This window comes from Myotis lucifugus, unplaced genomic scaffold (assembly GCF_000147115.1).
Source record: "Myotis lucifugus unplaced genomic scaffold, Myoluc2.0 scaffold_32, whole genome shotgun sequence".
NCBI classification, from domain to species: Eukaryota; Metazoa; Chordata; class Mammalia; order Chiroptera; family Vespertilionidae; genus Myotis; species Myotis lucifugus.
Window position 1 is genome coordinate 7,090,343 of NW_005871080.1, and position 22,799 is coordinate 7,113,141.

The window sequence follows — 22,799 nt, forward strand, 5'->3', positions numbered from 1 at the left end:
GTGTTTGTTTTTTGGATGCAGAATTTTCTTTACACAATCAAAGTTAATATCTATATATTTGAGGCAGTTCCTCTTTAAATGGTGCCTCATGGCCCTGGTTCATCCCATCTTATGATTCAAAACCTTTAAAACATAACTGTAGATAATCTGTAGATGGCTTTCTGGCAAGGCCTGACTTTGTCTACATCATTTCCATCCACATTCATTAGGGCTGAATCATGTGGTCTCTAAGTACAAGGAAAGCTAGAAAATGTAGTTTTTCTATGTATCCAGGAAAAGAAAGCAGTATCCATAACATCTAGCCAATCTCTGCCATTCCACTGAAACATGAAGGTAAGAGTATTAAATGGAGAATAAAACAGGTGGTATCTGAGAAAGTAGTGAGTTGAGTAGTGTGGAGAGAGGGTGTAGAAAGAGGGAAAGAGATACCAGTGTCAGAATCAAACCCACATGCAGGTCAATCGCTACTATTTTTAGGAGAACAAATTGGAAACTGAGCTGAGAACTAAATGTGTGTGTGTGTGTGTGTGTGTGTGTGTGTGTGTGTGTGCGCGCGCCCCCCTTGTTAAATTGTCACATTATGGAATGTGGGCTAAGGTGTTGTAAATGGTGTTTCATTTTTTGTTAGTCCTCACCTGAGGATATTTTTTCCATTGATTTTTGGAGAGAGTGGAAAAGGAGGAAGGGAAAGAGAGAGAGAAACATCACTGTAAGACACACATTGATTAGTTGCCGCTGGCATGCACAGGGATTGAACCTGTGACCCAGGTACAGGCCCTTGACCAGGAATCAAACCTGCAACCCTTGGGTCTGAGGGCCAGTGCTCTAACCATTGAGAAACACTAGCCAGGACTCTAAATGGTGTTTTTATACAGTTCAGGTTTTTTTTTAATCCTGTAGGAATTAAAAAGGGTAACTAGAATGAGAATTTCCTACATGATTATTAAATTCATTGTTCTGATGCCCAGAATGGTCCAAACCAGGCTTTGTTTAAAATTGTTCATTTCTCTTTAGGTATGTGCTAAACATTACTGTAGCTACCAATTCTGTCTGTACTTCAGTTTTCTCTACTGTGCGATACAGGTCCCAATAGTACCAAACTCATGGTGAGGGTATGTGTAAATATATGTAACTTACATATATATACTACATCTTTCATATATTGGTCATAGGTTGACAACTTAGAATTTAAAATCTAGATCATTCTAAATATTGGATCATTTTGACCCCCTGGATTTGGTTTTAACTGGGCATCAACACTCAATTATGAAGCTTACTTACTTTCATATATAAAGGTAAACACTTCACTTGAATTTAACTCCCCCCTCCCTTTTTCAAAATGGCATCTGGATCAAAGGTGAACCTATTTAAGCCTGAAATGAGTATTGCTGAAAGATCAGCTCTCTAAGTGGCACTGTTTGGGATTCCTTTCCTTAACAATTACTAGAGAGCTAAGATAATCCTAAAATTACATTTTCTTTTCTTTAGTGGCTCAGCAATAAAATTATGCTAACGAAATAGTTGGAGTCCCTTATTACAGCAATCAGTTGAATTAGTGAAATACATAAAATATTTTAGAACACCCTTGGGGGATGTCAGACTGCTGGTTTTAGCCCAATCCCTGCAGGCCAGGCCAAGGGACCCCATCAGTGCACGGATCTGTGCACCGGGCCTCTAGTATACATATAAGATCTTTGATTAATCTCTTCCCACCCTCCCCCTCCCCGCTTTCCTCTGACATTCATCAGTCTGTTCCATGTTTCCATGCCTGTGTGTTGAGCGTCTGCCCGCCTGGTGGTCAGTGCATGTCATAGCTAACAGTCAAATGGTCGCTTAGGCTTTTATGTAAATAGATTATGCCTTTTAATGTTAGGATCATTGCATTTATTAAAGGCATTTTTTGCTTTTATAAGAATTTCATATGAGTATAAAAGCAGCTTTTAGTGTATTGACAATAGCATTATTCTGGCAGTTTTCAAGTGCCTCATTTTCTAAAAATGTGTGTTTTTTCACCTTCATGTAAGTAGAAAACAAAACAAACAAACAAAAAAATCCCCCAAGGTATTTGGATGCTAAGATTTTGAAATGTGTTGAACAATTAGAGAAAGGATAACATAGTCAGCAAACAGGGCTGCCTTGTGCTTCTCGTGTTGGGTTTGTAATAAAGTTGGTAATCACAAAAAAACAGAGTTTATTAATCTTTCCACTTTAACAAACATTATACAAAACTATTCAAAAGTTGAAGGGGTTGCCCTGCCAGTTTGGCTTAGTGGATGGAGCGTTGGCCTGTGGACTGAAGGGTCCCAGGTTCGATTCCGGTCAAGGGCACATGCCAGGTTGTGGGCTTGATCCCCAGTAGGGGGTGTGCAGGAGGCAGCCCATCAATGATTCTCATCATTGATGTTTCTATCTCTCCCTCTCCTTTCCTCTCTGAAATCAATAAAAATATATTTTAAAAAAAGTTGAAAGGGATTTTCTTCACCCAAATCTACATAGAAGTCACATGAGTTAGTTACTCACAAAACTGTAAATGGGATAGAATCATCAAAGAGGAGGTTTGAGAAGCTTTATATTGTAGTTACTTCCTGCTATTAAACTGTGACTCTCCTCAGGAGGAAACTTATTTGAGAGTAAATCATGTAATTTGTTTGATTTTTGAGTTGAAAGTGTGTCAGTTTCAATCTAAGACTGGCTCTATCAGTAGTTAGAGCATATACAAGAAATGCTACCTTGAATCACTGCCCATTCCTATTGCTCTCTGTTTATTATTTCTGCAGAGACCTACTGCTTATTACTTAGACTTTTATATCTATTTGAAATTTGTTGCCTGGAGCCATAGTCTACAGACTCTCAAATTTTAATGCCTGCAAAACATCTGGGGACCTTGTTAAAATGCATATTCTGATTCTATTGATCTAGCTGTGGCCTAAAATTATGCATTTATAACATATGAATTGCAAACCCAAGGAGAATCCATTTCATCTAAGTTTTCTTGGTCTCTTGACTCTTAATTTTTCAAGTTTCCTAGTATAGGTTTAAGATTCCTGCTAAATAAACTTCCTGGTCCTCTGTTTCTGATTGCCTAAAATACTCATGGCAGATACCTATCTCATTTTTTTTTTACTCATGTAGCATAATGTTTTTACCAAGTCCATTCTATTTATAATATTCTCATCCTAGCTCCTCCATTCTATGCCCATTTTTAGTATAGCACCAGGAAAGGGAAAAAAACAAACAAACAAAACAAACAAACAAAGCAACAGGAAATAATAGGTAAAGGTATTAAATACTTTATGTAAGTAGTATAGCATAATAGGGACTTTCATGGGTTTGGAAATCAGACTGATCTATTCAGATTCTGACTTTGCCACTGATTAGCAGTGAATGTCAGCACTCAATTCCTGGACCTCATCTACTGCACTGAGGAAACTAGTATTCAGAGGCACAGTTAATATTTGGTCCTAACATGTATACCTAATAGATTCTCTCTCTCTCTCTCTCTCTCTCTCTCTCTCTCTCTATATATATATATATATATATATATATATATATACTTTACATATTTCAGCCTTTCAACATTTAAATTCTTAATGTTTGCAACACATGATGAAATATTTTTATTTAAAAGTTTTATTGCCTGCGTGATTTAATTTAAAAGTAAAAAATGTATACCTTTGTCTCATTTATGTGGTATCCTTTCCACAAAAGGTTTTTGTCTTCACAGCTGGATTGATACCTAAGTTTCTACTTTTCTTTTAGGTCTCATGTGTTCCCTTTCCAGCAAGCCAAAGGCTTTTAATTATAAAACATTTCCATTTTTTTCTCCCATGAGCATCTTTTGAAGTAGGTGATAACTATTTTTAGAACACTTACGCACTCATCCTCTAGAGCCTATATCTAAGAAAAATATTCTAGGAATAAAGAATTTCCATGCACAAAAAAAGAAAAAATATACCACAAGTTATTACTTTCAGTGACTCTTTGACATAGCAATCCCTGAAAGTTGGATAATGTCAGAATATCCCTTAGGCAAAAATTGACAAGATGTGGTAATAGGACTTATAAAGTAAGAAGATAAAGGAAAAGAAGAGATTTAGAATGATTTCCATGTTTCTAACTTAGGGGATTGAGCAGAAAGTAATAACTCAACATTTGAAAAGAATAGGTGTTTTGGGGAAAACAAGCTCAGTTTTGAATGTGTGGAGCTTGAGGTGCCCATAGGACATCTTGGGAAAATATTAAAAAATACAAAAGAAGAGTTGGATAAGTTTGAGCCCAGGAGAAGTAGTAAGCATAGAGTCCTGGGGAATGTCACCATTTCAGAAGCAGAAAGAAGCAAGTAGCCGAGGAAGTGACTTCGGGATCATTCTGACATGTCTTTGGCAGCTCTGGGAAATCTGATAATGGCACTCTCTAACTAAGAGCTTTTGAGTCTTCCATCATTTATATGATGAATTTAAAGTATCCGAGGATGTTATTGAGCCTGGACCACAGTCCCAGACAAGGGAAGCCACATAAACGTGTAAAAATATGCTTTGTGTTATATGCTTTGCATTATTTTAATAAAGCTAATCAATACCAATTGAATCAAAAACTTTATGTTTTATTTGATACACAAATACATACATGTATGTATTCCTTTCTCCTTTTTTCCTTCTCTTTGTGTGCCTTTCTTCCTGGAACATATAATAGAAATTCCACACTGTTCTATTGGCCATGTGGCTACCTTTTCCTCTGAAGTTGTGCAAAACCTCTGCTCTATGTGAGCTATCTAAAAGTATCCACAATCTAATGTTTAGTATCTTTATGGTTATGTATTTATAAAATGTCTCACTAAATGTATTTTAAGATCCTGAAAATAGAAATTATGTTTTTGTCTTATAACAGACTATGCTTATATCTAACCTTGCTTTAAATTCTCAGGCACTGTCTACTGCTTGAATGATATATTCCAAATACCTTTGCATGACAGTCTTTAGTAGTCTTATTCCAAAATACCACCGACTCTTACCAACCCTATTTCAGCTCTCCTCACCAGTCATGATCTGCACAGACCATGTTAAGGTAGTGGAATTTTTTGCCGATTTTTCATGCCTCTTATTTTTTTCTTTTTTCTAAGTCTAAAACAATTACTTCTTTCTTTCCTGGTGAACTTCTGTTCGAAATATACAGATTTAATTTTCCCAGATAAAAGTATCATCCCTTCTTCTGGCTTCTACCTCATTTTGGTACAGCCTCATGTATTATGGTTTTGTTTATGTCTGTCTTCTCCATCAGATTATAAATTAGTTGATAGTAGAAAATGATTTTCTCTAAATCTGCATGACCTATTTTACTGTCATGCAAAAATAGATACAGAATAAATAGTTTTGAATAAAAAATCAATTAATGATTTTCTTTTAATGCCTAGCAAAGCATCTTATTCAATGTCTTAGTCAGCAATAAGGTGATGGAAGTAAAAAAAAAAGATATGACAGAAGATTTGAAATCTTTCATGGAGATGAAGATTTTCATCCCTCATTCAGCCTCTTTAAGAAATAATCTTACTCAGTTGACTTGATTTCTTCCTGCTATAAAAAATGGGTGTGTAGGAATATCACTATTTCTAGTAAGTTCAGTAATCATGTATATTAATCTCTTAGGTGGGATGCTAAAAAAGGAACCCTGGACAGCCAGAAATGCATTAAGTTATTTAATTCGGGCTTTCCCAATTTTATTCTAGTAACAAATGTCCTTTCCCTAATTAAACCTTCTTCAGGACCTTACAATTAACCTAACTTTTTAACTTCAATTTTGAAATATTTCAAATGAAGGCAGTAGTGCCCACCTACATAGTTCCTGTAAATTCTAAATGAGAGAACAAATGTAATTTGTAAATTGTATCAAATTATTCTAATATGAGATACTATTTTTATTGTTATTGAGACTTAGACAATGCTGTTTCAGTAATTTATCTATAGCTTTGTTTTGTAAACATTTGAAGACTATGAGAAGGACAATAGTATCTATTGGCTACCAATAGCAGTATCTATTCAACTCAGGAAGAAAATAGAAGATGTGGTAAATTGTGGGATCATAATCTCCATGTGCCCATATGAAGTAAATAATTCTACCAATGGGTTAGAAATATCCTAAACCACAAACTTAAAAAGAATGATATATTTCTACCTTAGTGCCCTGCTGAATAACCATCACATCTCTCCAGCTGATTGGCATTTGTACAAGAATACTGGACTTAAAAGTGTTTGTGTATGTATGTATGTTCATGTCTCTTCAAGGATAAATGCCTAAACTTTTTTATATATATTCTTTTTTCATTTTAATCATCACCCGAGGATGTGTTTCCACTGATCTTTAGAGAGAGTGGAAGGGTGGGGAGAGACAGTGATGTGAGAGAGACATATTGATTGATTGCCTCCCATAGGAGCCCCAGCTGAACTTGCAACAGAGGTACGTGCCCTTGATCAGAATTGAACCCAGGACCCTTCAGTCTAGAGGCCAACATTCTATCCACTGAGCCAAACAGGCTAGGGCTGTTTTGTTTGTTTCTTTCTTATGGCTGACAGTAGTATAGATGGCCCCATTTCCCCTCCCTTTGCCCGCCTCCAACTAGCCCCTGCCCCATCCCAGGCTTTCTCCACATTATTGTCTGTGTCCATGGGTTATGCATATATGCATACATGTTCTTTGGTTAATCTCTACCCATTCTCCCAACCCCTCCCTCTACCATCTGACAAGTCTGTTCCATGTGTCCATCTCTGGACCTATTTTGTTCATCAGTTTATTTTGTTCTCTAGATTCCACATATAAGTGAGATCATGTGATATTTGTCTTTCTCTGACTGACTTAATATGCTTAGCATAATAATCTCCAGGTCCAACCATGCTTAGCAGCCTCATCTGTGGAAGTGTGGTGAGCCCAGTTAGCAGTTACCGCCATGCTGCTGCTGGGAAGCTACTTGACCTTTGTGTGGTGGGTAAGGGTCAGGCATGAGACTGGTAAGAAAGGCTGGATGAAAAGATGATGTTAAACCAAACTTGAACACATCTCTTAAACAAAAGCCAAACCAAAGTCTGCTGCCATCCACAAATGACTGTAGTTAGATAGAATGCTGAATTTAGATAAAGGGCCTCATTTACTTTAAAAGGTTATTAGCGAAAATGTAGAATTTCATACTATTTTTATGTTTCAGTAACATATATAACTACTTGGATTTGCCTGGTAAAGAGCTAATATTCTCATATCTTTAAAAATCAACTTGACTTTTATGATAACATTGCTGTACAAACAAGTGGAGCACAGATTTTGAGAGCTTTTAAAAATGTGTTCCCTGGAGTTTGGAAAAGAACAAGCTAATGCTCTGGTTTATACTGTACGAATAAATCAATTCCACAGTATGAGAATTTTACCACATAATGTGCCTATTCTGAAATTTGATGTTGAATGCCTTGATTGTTTTAAAATGTATTCAAGAAAATATAAATTTTTATATGAAACACATAAAATATATTGGCAATCTCATTTTGGTGAATCAGAGTTGTAATGCGAGGTTATGATTGTCAGGCTTTTATTATGTTTTGTTTGATTTTGTTCTAAGGTGACTGATGTCTGTGCCAAACTGGAAGTTGTATAAATCCTGTATCCAATTTATACCTTAAAATATGTAATTGGTACACCTAACTTTGTCAACATGTTTTATTTTATAACATCACTTTGAAGATCTACCGGTTATGGATAATGTTATTTTTGCAATTTTGGTACAATCATTACTTAATCTTTATTCTATGGATGTGTTGATAATAGTATATTACAAAAACCATGCATTTAGAAGTTCATGATTACTCATTTTTCTCATTATCCAAAATTTAGGACTTCACATTTACCTTAGATTTCTTATTTGCAATAGTCAACCTGGGGGAAAATATCCAATGTAGTGCAGGTGTGACACTGTATCAGGGAATAAATTCATTGGCTTATAGAAGATACTAGTATACACAGATTTAGAAGGAACCTCCTATATTTTTCCATACAGTGTATTTTGTCACTATATAAGCTGATTCAGCAGGATCTCTTCTTTTGTAATAAAATATTTTGTACCCTAAATGAGCAAGAACTCTCAGGATTACCATATATCTAGATATTTGATTATTTTAAATATAGATTTAAGTCTAAAACTGAATATAAACAAAAAAATGTTATAACTATCCCAAATCCACCAATGGCAAAGTTTATACTCTTATGGTATAATTATTAAGAGTTGAAGGAGATTTCAGAGATTAACATGACCCTTTTCTATTGCTGATAAGGAAGCTAGAACTCAAAAAGGTAGTCATTCAAACAAGGTCACCAGTTCATTGGTAAGAAAGATAGTTAAAAAACAAAAACAAAACAGGCCTCCCAAATATCAACTTGCCACATCTGTGTGCAGGAGAGCACATGATCACCTCCTACCTTTCACATCAGATTGCTCCTGCTAAGATCTCTCCTTGCATTAGATTTGACTGAGCCCAGTGTTCATGATACAATAACCATAGTCAAAGGAATAGCAACAACATCTTACCCTTCTATTCACTCTGTATAGAAGGTCCATGAAGAGAGTAACTCACAGAACAGTAAGCAAATGAGATAAAAAAGACAACTTTATTACTTTTACCAGTGAGGATACCCTGATGTAGGGCTCTCTTACAAATAAGATTAAAGCACCTAAATCCTTAGTCATAAGTGGAACCTACCACTGTTCCTGAAATAAATTATTGGGTGTGCTGCATGTTACAAAAACCTGAAAACAAAAAATATAGTTATTGAAAGGTTAAAGTTGGTGTGTGGGCAGGCTAAATAGTAATTTCAGATGGTGAATAAAGAAAAATTGAATGTATTTAAAGAGAAGGAGATGGGGGGATGGGGATATCCAAAGGGAAGGGCTACAAAGCACAGAGCCAAAGAGTATTGGTTAGATGATGGTAGCCCCAAGAACTGGAGTCTCGTCCTTATATGCAGCCACTGGCAGGAAGCTTTTGTCTTTAGTGGGTTTTAGGCACTTGGATGGTGGGCTTGGACAGTGGGGTGGGGTTAACAATGCAGATGTTCAATCCAGTGCTTCTTGGCAGTCCTAGTTCCTTATATGGTTTGATTCCTAGTATCCAGCATTTCCTGTCTGACAAGACTTTCTTGTCTTTGTTCTCCTGTGGTGGGAAGCTTACAAAATGGCCATTAAGAATTATATTGCCTTGTAAGTCCTAGCCTGATTTATGTGAGCCTGATGGAGTATTGCAGGAGGAGAGGGATGAAGTGGTGGGAGAGAAGAGAACACAAGGTAGTTAATAGTACTTGTATAGTTTACTAGATGATAATCCTAGGACTAAGTGTTTTATAGATATAGTCTCATTTAATAGTTACAACACTCATTAAGGTAAGGACTATATTTTGTAGTTTACAGATGATAAATGTGAGGTAGAGATTAAGTATTCTGTCAAAATTTACACAGCTGAGAAAGTTAAATTCACAAATCCACTGTTCTTAACGACTACATTAAATTGCCTATCTATGAGCCTGAATGTGTGTGTGTGTGCACATTTGTACTGGTGTGTGTATATAGATAAAATACACATATATATGAATATATATATATATATATATATATATATATATATATATAGAGAGAGAGAGAGAGAGAGAGAGAGAGAGAGAGAGATGGGGGGGATTGGACCATAATTAGAAATAGATTGGATAATTAGCATGCTCCCAAGGTACAGCATAAGAAATTATCCATCTGCCTATATTGAGGAGAAGAGGAAAAGACAGACCATATTTTAAATATTCATTGACCCTGGCCACTAGTAAACATGGTCTAATCAATGTCTGGAACTCTGATTAAGCATCTCATATTCTCTCTTAGAGAGAAGCACCCAAAGTGGTATATAAATAACTTGATGGAACAGGGATACCTTTGTATAGTAGAAAGAAATACATTTTTGAGGAATGTACTAGTAGATGTGGGTTTGAATCTTGTCTTATGAGCTAAGAAAATGTATGAAGGTTTGGTGAGCTCCATTTTGCTTACCTATACAATGAGCTCTTTTAAAGAAGTCCTACTTTACCCTTATATACTCCTCAATGCTGTACAGTTTTTCCAACTTCCCGTCCACTACTATAACCATCACCACTAACTACTACACTGAAATTGTTCTAGTGATTTTTTTTACTGCATTTTACAATTCCCTGCTTTTTACTTTCTTCAAGTTTATGTATTCAATTACTTGCCAGTAAACCCCAAATGTTCTTCAGGTATCTCAGTTTGCGAAGACTAAAAGGATAATAATCATCTTTCCTCTCCAACACTGTTCTTTCCTTTGTTACCTGTTTGAATAACATTACTTTTATTCTAATGACTCAATCCAGAAATCTGAGAGTCATTCTACATCCTTTTCTTTCTTAGACACACATAGGCATCTTTCATTGTTAGTTTTCTTCTTTTTCCTCCTTTGCTGTCACCATCATTTTTCTACTCTATTGATGCAATAGGTTAAATACAGATCCTCCTACCCTGATAGCAACCCTCACTTCTCTGATCCAGCTGTAACTCTGCTGACAAAACGATGCTTATAAATGAAAAATCATGTTATTGTAGGGCCTAAAACCCTGCAATGATTTATCAGAGCTTTCCAGATAAAGCTCCATCAAGGTTTCTCAACTTTGACACCACTGACATTTTTGAGCCAGATAATTCTTTGTTGTGACTGGGGGAGGGAGGCCTGTCTTGTGCATTGCAGGAAGTGTAGCAGCATCTCTGGCCTTCATTCATTAGATGCCAATTGTACCCCCTGGCCATTGAAATAACATAAAAATGTATTGGCATTGCCACATGTTTCCCGGGGACAATATCTTCACTGGTGAGAACCTCTGGCGTACTTGATCTGGCTGCCTCCTTCCACTTCTCTGCCACAATACCGTGTTTTATACCTTTCCCTAACACGAGCCCTTCATTCCAGTCATCCCAACTAGTTCCACTTTTCTAATCGTCCTGCTTCTCCATGCCCCCAAGCTTTCCCATGACTCTGCTCAAAATGATATTTTAGCTCCTACTGTCCTTTCCTTCATCTAGTTGACTCCTATTTACCAAGTTAAAAACTCAGCTCAGGCAATGGTTTATCTGTGTAAATCTGTCCTCTTGTTGATCTAGATACATTTTGAAAATACCTTCATCAAAGTACTTAAGTTGCATTATATTTTTTAATAAAACTTCATTCATCTTTATCATACTATAACTTCTTGACAATAAGGATCATGTCTTATTTGGTTTGCATTCTTAATGCCTTGCCACAGGTGGCAGCCTGGATAGATGTTCATCTTTATAAAAGAACTAGAGTCCCAGTGCACGATTCGTGCATGGGTGGGGTCCCTTGGCCTGGCCTGCACCCTCTCGCAATTCAGGACCCCTCGGGGGATGTTGGACTGCCAGTTAAGGCCTGACCCCCACAGACCAGGCCAAGGGACCCCAACTGTGCACGAATCCATGCACCTGGCCTCTAGTATGCATATAAGATCCTTGATTAATCTCTTCCTGCCCTCCCCCCTCCCTTCTTCCTTCTGAAATTCATCAGTCTGTTCCATGTTGCCATGCCTGTGCATTGAGTGTCTGCACCCTGGTAGCATCATAGCTACCAATGGTCGAACTGTTGCATAGGCTTATATATATATACTAGAGGCCTGGTGCATGAAATTCATGCATGGGGGGGGGGGTGGGTCACTCAGCCTGGCCTGCACCCTCTCCAATCCTGGACCCCTCGGGGGATGTCAAACTGCCGGTTTAGGCCCGATTCCACACCAGCAGTCGGACATCCCTCTCACAATTTCAGGACCACTGGCTCCTAACCGCTCACCTGCCTGCCTGCCTGATCACCCCTAACCACTCTGCCTGCAAGCCTGATCGCCCCCAAATGCCCCCTCCTGCTGGCCTGATTGGGGTGGGGGGGACGATTGGGGGTGGGGCTGGCCATGAGGAGGGGCTGTGGTTGGTGGGCTGGCCGGCCACGCCCCCAAATGGGGTGGGGGTGCCAGTGGCTTGGGGGAGGAGCCATGGGTAGTGGGCCGGCTAGCCCTGCCCCTGATCAGGGTGGGGGGACTGATCTAGGGTGGGGCCAGGCAGGGGGAGGGGCTGCAGAAGATTGTCTGGCCGGCCCTGCCCCCTATTGTGGTGGGGGGATCAGGGGCGGGCCAGCCTGGGGAGGGGCTGCAGGAGGTTGGCTGCCCAGCCCCACCCCTTATTGGGGTGGGGGAGTGCGATCAGGGACAGTCAGCCTCGGGGAGGGGCTGCAGGCCTATTGTGGTTGGGCAGGCTGATCGAGGGCGGGGCTGGCGGGTGGGGGGAGAAAGGAGGGGGCGTTTGGCCAACCAGCCTGCTCTTTTTTTTTTTTTTGGCAACTTCATGACTTTTATTTGTGGTGCCTGTGCTATGTCTCAAAAATACCTTCTCTTGCCCTAACCGGTTTGGCTCAGTGGATAGAGCGTCAGCCTGCGGACTCAGGGTCCCAGGTTCGATTCCGGTCAAGGGCATGTACCTTGGTTGTGGGCACATCCCCAGTAGGGAGTGTGCAGGAGGCAGCTGATCGATGTTTCTCTCTCATCAGTGTTTCTAACTCTCTATCCCTCTTCCTTCCTCTCTGTAAAAAATCAATAAAATATATTTTTTAAAAATAAAAATCATCATTCTCCCCTTTAAAAAAAAATACCTTCTCCCTCTGACCGGGACAGCATTGGGGAGGGGGCAGCAAAAAATAGAAGACATCCCTTCCTATTGCACACGAACCCTATATTCATGCCCACCTGGACCAGGCTGGTGGGATGCTTGGCACATTCTCAGATCCCTGCTCAGGGGCTGAAGGGGTGACTGGTGGCAGCACATGTGAGAGGGAACCTCTGGGTAGCCACTCTGGCCCTGGCTACTGGTCCTGGCACTTCCTGGTCCTCGGTTCCTTCCTGGTCCTGCCTGCAGCCTTGGTCCCCCTACCTGGCTCAGCCTCCCATATCCATCCTGGCCTCAGATGGCCCCCTTGGCTCCTGGGGGCTCTGTCCTCCCCTCCCAGCCTGGAGGTCCCAAGGGGAGGTTATGGCTTCTCACAGATTCCCCAGCATCCCTGTCACTGGTGTTCACACAGGGAAGGGGTGCGTGTGGCAGAAGCAGCTGTATAAATGTGGGTGCAGGGGCAAGTCCTCCGGGGTCACTTGGACAGTTTGCTGATGACGTGGATCAGGACCGCATTCTCCTCCTTGAGGTGCTGGTTGTCAGCCTGGAGGTTGGACAGGCCCTTCAGCTCCTCTTCCAGCTCAGCAGCCTTGCACTCCAGGGCCCTGCGCTCAAATATCTCTAGCTCCAGGAGGGCCGGCCTCTCTGCAAAGCGCTCCTGCCTCTGCATGGTGCGCTCCAGCTCCACCTTGAGCTGTGTCAGCTGCAGCGTGGTCTGGGTCAGGGCCTCACGAAGTCTCTAGTTCTCAATGCGCAGCTTTGCGTATAGCTTCCTGAAGCCTCCCTAGGGCTCTTCCAATTCGAGCTGGGGTTCTGGTTTTAGGTCTTGCTGCCTCTGGAGGGGAAGGGCTGGATTCTGCGCTGATGTTGTCTGGCTTCGCCTCCTCCCCCTTCACAGGCCCTCTCCTCTCATTGCCAACTCTGCGGTGGTGCTCCCTGGAGGCCTGTGGTCCCTGTCCCTGCCCCTCAGGCACTTCTACTCTCTGGGAAGGGCCATCAGAATTCTCAACCTCATGGACTCGGGGCTGCCAGGAAGGGTCCAGGCCAGGGGTGGGCAAACTTTTTGACTCGAGGGCCACAATGGGTTCTTAAACTGGACCGGAGGGCCGGAACAAAAGCATGGATGGAGTGTTTGTGTGAACTAATATAAATTCAAAGTAAACATCATTACATAAAAGGGTACGGTCTTTTTTTTTTTTTTTTTAAGTTTTATTCATTTCAAACGGGCCGGATCCGGCCCGCGGGCTGTAGTTTGCCCACGGCTGGTCCAGGCTCTGTGCTCCCTGCTCTTGATTGGGATGGGAGAATCCAATCAGGGGCAGGCTGGCAGGAGGGAGGGGCTGTGAGGTTGACCTCAGGCCCCAACCCCCGATCAGCCGGTTTCCTGGCTACAGTGGGCGTCATAGGGACCGGCCCAATCAGGGCCATCTTCTGGGGGTTTGTGTCTTGGCTGGCTCCAGCCCCAGCAGCCCAGCGCCGGGGCAGCGGGGCTGGGGCTGAGGTTCGGATCCCCCTGCGGGGTTGTTCTCTCCAGCTCTGGGCCTCGCCTGCATGTTGTTCTGTCAGGCTCAGCCTGCCCTGCCCCTCCTCCTGAGCTGGTTGTGACCGTTATGGCGTCCTGACCTAATTTGCGTATTACTTCTTTATGTATATACTAGAGGCCCAGTGCACGAAATTCGTGCACTCAGGGGTCTCTCAGCCCGACCTCTCATAGTCCGGGAGCCCTCGGGTGATGTCCAACTGCCCCAGAGGTGGGAGAGGCTCCCACCACCTCCAGCTGTGAGCCCGGCTTCTGGCTGAGTGGTGCTCCCCATGTGGGAGTGCACTGACCACCAGGGGGCAGCTCCTGTGTTGAGCATCTGCCCTCTGGTGGTCAGTGCATATCATAGCGACTGTTTGTTCTGCCGTTGAGTCAATTTGCATATTAGCCTTTTATTATATAGGATAGATAGATGGATAGATATTCACCTCATAAGAATCAAGGAAATCACTCTGAAAAGCACCATCGTGGTCTTTGGGTTGATGTTAATTGCCTTTTTATACATTTCCTAAACCTTCTAATAGGATTATTTATACTAAGTTAAAAAATGTTTTCTTTGAGTTTTTCAGATTTTGACATTTGTGGATAAGCTGTTGTAGACTTGTAGCTTATTTTTTAGCCACACATACTATCACTCCAGTGTGACTGGTCTTTTCATAGTCATCTGCTCAAACTTGCTGCTTTCCAATTTCAGTCTTTCATGTTCTTTCCTTTGTAGCCCTCTGACCTCTCCACTTGATATAAACTTTTCTAAGCCATAGAGTCCAACTCAATCCCAATTCCTCTATGGAGGCTTCTCCTAACTTCTAGCTCATGCCACTTTTTTCCTTATCAGAAAACTGTGCCTATTGGGCCTTTAAACACAACAAATTTAATTCATTTCCCTCATTTATCTAAATTAGAGTGGAAATACTGTAAGGACGACAAAGACTTATTAGAGACAATCAACCTGAAAATACAAGTAAGAAAAAAAACATAGCAAACAGAATTATGCTACCTAGTAAAATCTGTGACTGTTTGCAGTGACTTTATTTCTCAAGAGATGAACTGCATAATTGTACAATTTGGGTAATCATGTAAAAATGATTTCCAGGAAAATAGTTAAAATTCAGATTAACCCTTTCCCAGTGTTGTGGCTCAGTGGTTGAGCATTGACCTATGAACTAGGACAGGGGTCCTCAAACTTTTTAAACAGGGGGCCAGTTCACTGTCCCTCAGACAGTTGGAGGGCCGGACTATAGTTTAAAAAAAAACTATGAACAAATTCCTATGAACACTGCACATATCTTATTTTGAAGTAAAAAAACAAAATGGGAACAAATACAATATTTGTATTTGCATGTGGCCCGCGGGCTGTAGTTTGAGGACCCCTGAATTAGGAAGTCACGGTTCAATTCCCGGTCAGGGCACATGCCCAGGTTGCTGGCTCAATCCACAGAATGGGGTGTGCAGGAGGCAGCCAATTGATGATTCTCTCCCATTGATGTTTCTATATCTCTCTCCCTCTTCTTTCTTCTCTGAAATAAATAAATAAATAAATAAAATCTTTTAAAATTTCTGATTTACCCTTGAAAAGACATTGAATAAACAGAAGTGTTCTTTTCTACAGCCCTTTATTAATTTAGATTTTTTTTTTCCCAAATGGTATCTGCACAAAGCCTGTGTCTATTAGGTCCTCTGGTTGAATAGAATTTGAAAACCTACTCATCAGATTATGGTATTAGCCCTGAAACTGCAACAATGGCATTGCCTCTGTAACCTGATTTGCAAAAGAAAGAGATCATTAATATTTTACCTGTGAACTTGAAGGTATGATTGGTATTTCTTTAAAAAATAAACTTTCTATGACTCTGTGTGGTTGCAAATATTCTATGTATAAGAAAGTCTCTTTATAACTCAGTTTTCTATTCCCTATGCTGAATGAAAGTTTCTGTCTTTACAATAGATTGCTCACTGGGAAGGGAAAAAGCAACACCATCCTGAATAAAAGATTTTTCTTTGGAACCGTACATGTGAAATATTTAAATGAAAGGAAACTTACTGTGCTATTTTGTGTTTGCCATGGCTTTTGGATTATCAATAAGTACTTAATAATTTCTTTCTATGTAAGGAAACCGGTACCTGAGCTCCTGTGCTCTTGATTGTCGACATAATCTTTTTTTGTTAATTTAGACTTTAAAATGTAGGAAAAGAAAAGTGTCCTCAAATCAGCCTTCATGCTTTTGTCTTGAATCAATAATTTAGTAGCATTTGTTAGAAATATAGGACAATATCAAATGCACAGAGCCTTTGTGAAGATTAAATTAGAAGCACAGATAATACCCAGATATTTGTGTCCAGATATATGAAACCCATTTTTCCCCACATCTTCTTAATCTGAAGTAAATGTGTTTTCATTTGAAGATACCTGATAAAATTTATTTTAATAGTTGATATATCAAGGGGAATAGAGAGGAGACAGATGGTAGTATTTTGGGGAGTCAAGAATCTGAAATAACATGACAGAAACAGAAGCAAAAAGTATTTCTCTTAAGCACAACAAAACCGTGAAGAAATCCTGTAAGTATTTGCAGGGGCACATTGGTACTCAATTGGGAAGATTCTTCCTGTGGTTTTGTTTTGTTTTGTTTTGTTTTCTCCCTCTCTCTCTCTCTGTAATTCAGTATATACAAAGGCAGGAACATTTATTTTACATGTTTATTTTATGATTAGGATAACTCAGTTGCTGTTTTGCTTGTGTTACTGTTTGGGGGAGATTTTGCTTTTGTTTTTGTTTGTTCTTTCACACTGCCATAATATTTATTTTTCCCTTTTCATCTGGGCTCTGGGTTTGGAGAAAGGTTGGGGAAAAGTTATGTAATGCTCCACTGGACCAGAAAATTAGCGACGAGTGAACCTCCAAGAGGTCTGCAGGTTCAGCCAGGTTGGGGTTAACATCCAGAAGTCTAGATGTTTATTGAAACTGGCAGAGCCTCCTGAGTCCAGGGAAGTGACCTGTGCATTTTGTGATGCAATGCATTTTGACAAGGCGTTCAGGATGCCTTGTATCCAGAGAGAATGGGACGCCTTGAGAAGAGCTATTATGCCTTGGGTTAAAATGCAGGAGTTTAGGGAACATAAAAATGAAGGAAGATGAAAAAAATAAATTAAACCTCTTACATCGCAAGGGGTTGAGTTTAATTTAAGGATGCTTGCAACTTTTGTATTTTTCTTTAAAATAGCATGTGTATTGTGTCTGAAAGTATTTCATTGGGTTTTTTAAACCAAACATTTATTTTATATGTGGCTTTTGGACTATGAGAAATAATGCTAGGAGATTTATACCAGAGCTCCTATGACTAGTATTTTTTTTTTCTTGGAGGGGTGGGATTGAAGGCATTTTGGAACTATATGGAGTGTTGAGTTTTAAGGTAGAAAAAACAACCACAGGCAAGAGAACACGACAGAGTTGGCATCTGTATCAAGGGTTCATGTTTTGTGTTAGCTAGTTTCTCTCTTAGGAAGGAATGGCTGAGCCAAAGGTGGTGTGATGATAGCAGTAGGAGCAGCAGCAGCAGCAGAATAGCTCACATAGCACTAAGCGTTTTATATGCATTATTTAATCTTTATAACTTACTGAAGAAGATATTATTGGTTTTTGTGCTGTTGTTAAAAGTAGTAAATAGGCATAAAAATTCTTGAGTCAAAATAACTTAACAGAGATAGAATTTTAAAGTACAATATTGAAACCACAAAATTCTTGTTTTATCAGATACACTATTTTGAAAAATCACTAACTTGGAAGGAGATACCTAGCTTTAGAATTTCTGATATTAATTTCAAGATTCCTTCAAACCTATAACTGTGGCTCTAGGAATAATGGCATAAGAAGGGATAGATGTATAATTGTGATCTGGAGGAGAGATTGCACATTTATTCACATCTTTGGTGAAAATACTTCATTTCCACCCCTCCTCCAATTCTCCTCCACAAGATGATATTTAGGGTGTTGGGGAAATATGGCTTCTTTCAACACAGTCTCATACTATAGACATGTATTCTTAATTGTGTAAGGGATGATCGTGCTCATTCAAGAATCACCTTTTCCAGCTGCCTCTTCCTGGATTTCAGAAGGAAAATGAAGTCATTTCCTCTTTGCCCTCAGGTTTTCCCCTTAATGATTTGTACACCTGGCCAGGGATTGATGAAATCTGGAGCTCAGGCTCAGATGTCTCTCCCTTTTCTTTTCCCCCAAATATCCGTGTACTAGATAAGTAAAGCTGTTCTTTTGTTTCTCTTTATTAAACATTTACATGATACGGAAGCACACCTTTGGCTTAGTATTTACTGTATTACACTGTGCTAGAAAAATGCTGTATAAAAAAATATTTTCTCTTGCCCATTCAGAACCCTATTGTTCTGCTTAAAGAGAAATTTGTCTGGTTGATAAAATTCAGGACTAAAGCTAAAAAGTAGAAAGCTGCCCTAGCCAGTTTGGCTCGGTGGATAGAGTGTTAGCCTGCCAACCGAAGGGTCCTGAGTTCAATTCTGGTCAAGGGCACGTACCTTGGTTGCAGGCTCCTCCCCAGCCGGGCCCTGGTCAGGGCTCATGTGGGAGGCAACCAATTGATGTATTTTTATCACATCAATATTTCTCTCTGTCTTTCCCTCTCTCTTCCTCTCTCTCTCTCTCTCTCTCTCTCTCTCTCTCTCTCTCTCTCAATGGAAAAACTACCCTCAGATGAGGATAAAAAAAAAGAGTAAAGAAACAAAAGGAAAAAGCTTCTAGGATATAAGGCTAAACATTCACTGGTTTAATATTTCCAATATTCATATCCATTTCAAAAATTTCCAAGCATTAATGATCAATGCGACTACTGCAGAAGGGGGTTTTGCCTCTGGTAGGCCCATGAAATGGTACATTGAGAGGAGTTAGGTAATTGTTTATAAGACTAGTAATCAGAAGAACATACTGCTAGGACTAGTTGAGTGGCTTTGAGCAAGTCACCTAACTTCTACTTATATTGTTTCTAATAATATATACTAAAATAGCTGCTTTTCCTACCGTATGTGTAAATAATGGAGGTGAGATTGCTTTGTCAACCACAAATTTTGAAATATAAGATTTTAGCATTCACTTTCATATTCTCTAAGACCTAAAAGAACAATGGAAAAGAAGTTACCCTTCATTCATCTACATCTTCAGAATGATACAAAAATGGAAGAATCGGGAATTTTTAAACTTTTGTTTGCCAGGAGTTGTTTTTGACACATTTTATGGTAATTCAAATTCAACAGAGAAATCCTGTTGTGTGTAGTAAGAAATATCTAAATAAAATATTTGCTGAGATAACCTTACAACCTGGAAAGGATGCTTCATCATAGTTTTTCTTTATAAAATAAGGGTTATTTCATGATTTATTTATCCACAATATCTTCCAGATATATGAAAGTCTTTTCCAGGAGCATATATAGTGAACCTTATCTTTGCTATTGTAGCAAAAAGGTTTACAGGAAAACAAAGACATACAATTCTTTCTCTAAAGGAAAATTTAATCTCAGAGACACAATGCAAGCAAACATTGCTTGATATATAGAGAAAATTTATAAGAACATATATTATGGAAAATAAATTGCTAATTTAAACCGTAGGAAGCCATTTGATAGGTACACTCTAGTTCCTATCAGTTATTTTGGACTGAGTGTTCATCATTCTCTTGCTGATGGAACCCCCTTTTTTCTTTGGAAAATCACTTCTTTATGCATCATTACATTATTTTGGGTCCTTTAAGAAACGGACATCACACCAATATTAAACATGCAAGAGATTTTTTGGGGGAGGGTGCAAGAAAAAGCAAGGAGAACTTTTAGACTGACATCAGTTCTGATTCTCGTGGTAAGAGAGAAGGAGAGAGGAACAGGGCAGAGGAGTTTCAGACTGTAGCATTTTCCCAAGGAAGGTCCAGCTAAGCCAGTGGGGGGTCCTTGAGCCAATGTCATCCATCGAAGGAGTCATCTGTCTCCTGGGAGTGGGCTGCACTCATTTCCTCCTCCTCATTGTGTTCAGTAACTCTCTGGGGTCAGCACACAGAACGTGGCCACAGCTCAGATGCAGTGATAGACCCACAGGGTAGCTGACTGACTGGGATTGTCAGTGAGCTATGTGTCCCTCACTGAGTGGTCTGACTGGTGCAGTAATGGTTGTCGCTACTCCCAGTTCACCTGCTTATGGTGGATTTTACTTCACGTCTGGTTCCAGGGTGGACATGTGGATGAGGTCTGGCCAATTAGAACACTGTGTTTGCCACGGCCAGAGCTATTGGTTCAGAGATGAGCATAAGAGCTGCTTATAATCAGTGAGAAACAATCATTGCTGGATTGTGGTATTGCTGGAAGTGGAGCTGGTATTATCTTTTGAGACCATCTAACTTTTAGCTGTTGTGAAATCTTTAGGGAGTGTAGCCATTAAAGCAGTACAGCAAAAGCCAGAGCTTTGGAATAGAGAAAAGCCCAGTAAGATGACATGGTTTCACCCTTTGAATAAAGCTGTGCCTGACTTCTTGACATTTAATTCCATAAGCAAATGAATTTCTTTCTTATTTATTCAATACTGATTGCTATAGCTAAGGGTCGCTGAAATGGTTGGTAACTAGATGAGGACTGACTCCATAAAGGCTTAAACCATGAGTGAGGTATGTGACATTGGTAACTGCCTTATATGTCCTTAAAAACACTACCTGTCACTGGATATTTTTATAGTTTATAGTTAATGAAGCTGTGTTTAATGAATTGACAAAGTTTGTAACAAAGAACAAAGTTTTTTAAAAAATATATATTTTATTGATTTTTTACAGAGAGGAAGGGAAAGAGGTAGAGAGCCAGAAACATCGATGAGAGAGAAACATCGATCAGCTGCCTCCTGCACATCTCCTACTGGGGATGTGCCAGCAACCCAGGTACATGCCCTTGACCGGAATCGAACCTGGGACCTTTCAGTCCGCAGGCCAACGCTCTATCCACTGAGCCAAACCGGTTTCGGCAGAACAAAGTTTTAAGGGAACAAAGAAGGAACTCTATGACAAAAAGCATTTTCTTATGTCTCACACACACCCAGAAAATAAACTTCTCTAGATAGAATATTCTTAAACTCAATTTTCTATGTCCTCTGAACCACGCAGTGCACAAGGCCATTGTTACTCTTTCTCTGTGTAAGACAAAAAACTCCCATGTCATTCGATTAGATCATTTACTAATAAACAATAAGGGGTAGGTATCATTGAGATGTGCATGTTTTTCTTTAATTCTGCTTGAAGCAGCAGTTGCTGGAAGTAGACTGTCAAAAGGCTGAGGAAGTGCAACACAGCTTCCTCAGTCAGGAGGAAAGTACTGGGCTGCTGGTTACTTGCTGGCACCTCTCCTCAGAAAGGTGTTAAAACTGCCACCAGCCCTGGTCAGGTGGCTCAGTCGGTGGAGCATTGCTCATAGACCAAAAGGTGGAGGGTCAACTTCTGGTCAGGGCACATACCGGGTTGCAGGTTCCATCCAAGGTTTGGGAGCATATGGGAGGGAATTGATCAATGTTTCTCTCTCTCTCTCTCTCTCTCTCTCTCTCTCTCTCTCTCTCTCAATAAAAAACAAGCAAACAGAAAACACTGCCAACACCCCCGTGCCAGGGCAGGTCCTTGCTGCAGGCTTCTGCAGGGCAGATGCACCCCTGGCTGTTGCAGGCACTGGCTCCAGGGAACAGCAGAGCCCAAGGAGGTAGGAGTGTCCACTCACAGTAGGTAGTATCACTGCTTTTATTTTTTTTCAAATTATAAGAGAAAGATTATTTAGAAAGTTTCAAAGGTAGTAGAAGTGAGCCAGCTGGGCTGCATAGGCTCAGGAAACAAGTTAGAGAAGCAAAAGAAGGGCCCTTGGAGCTTAGGAGAGGGAAAGGCAAAAAAAAGTAAAGCACCTTCTGGGAAGAAGACGGGGACAGGAAAGGGACAGGCCTGCTACCAAGAGGGGGTGCCAGAATCCCTGCTTGTACATCACAGGTATTTTTGTCCTGTGCCTCACAAGATTGAGGATGAGGAATTAAAAGCTTTAATCCTAAACATTTCTCAATTATTTTGTGTCATCTGCAAGAATTTGTAACCAAAGACTTCGATTTTGTTTTATTTATTTTCTATATAGTTACAAAGAAAAGTGATTCTAAGAGAAAATTTAATTGTCAGACTAATCACAATGAACCGAAAAAGTTTGCATAATTACCACATTTAATTAGAATGATTTGGCAGGTCCTAAAATGGCTCTTTGGGGTTGCCATACTTCCTTTGCTAAGTAGATGGTTATGAAGTCCCACGATGGATTGTGTAAAATTGTGCTGAAGAAGCTGGTCATTCAAAGTGGGGTCCATAGTCTAGCAGCACTGGCATCATGTGGGAGCTTACTGATAGAGCGGAATGTCAGGCCCCGTCCCAGACCTACTGGGTCAGAATCAGTCTTTTCACGAGGTCCCCGGTAATCTGTTTGCTCATGAAAATTTGAGAAGCA

General features: G+C 40.1%; 1 protein-coding gene across 1 annotated transcript in view; it reads left to right on the plus strand.

The window, feature by feature from the left end:
* Positions 1-22,799, plus strand: part of LRP1B (LDL receptor related protein 1B) — a 1,324,618-nt gene that overhangs the window by 368,705 nt on the left and 933,114 nt on the right. The window lies entirely within an intron of this gene.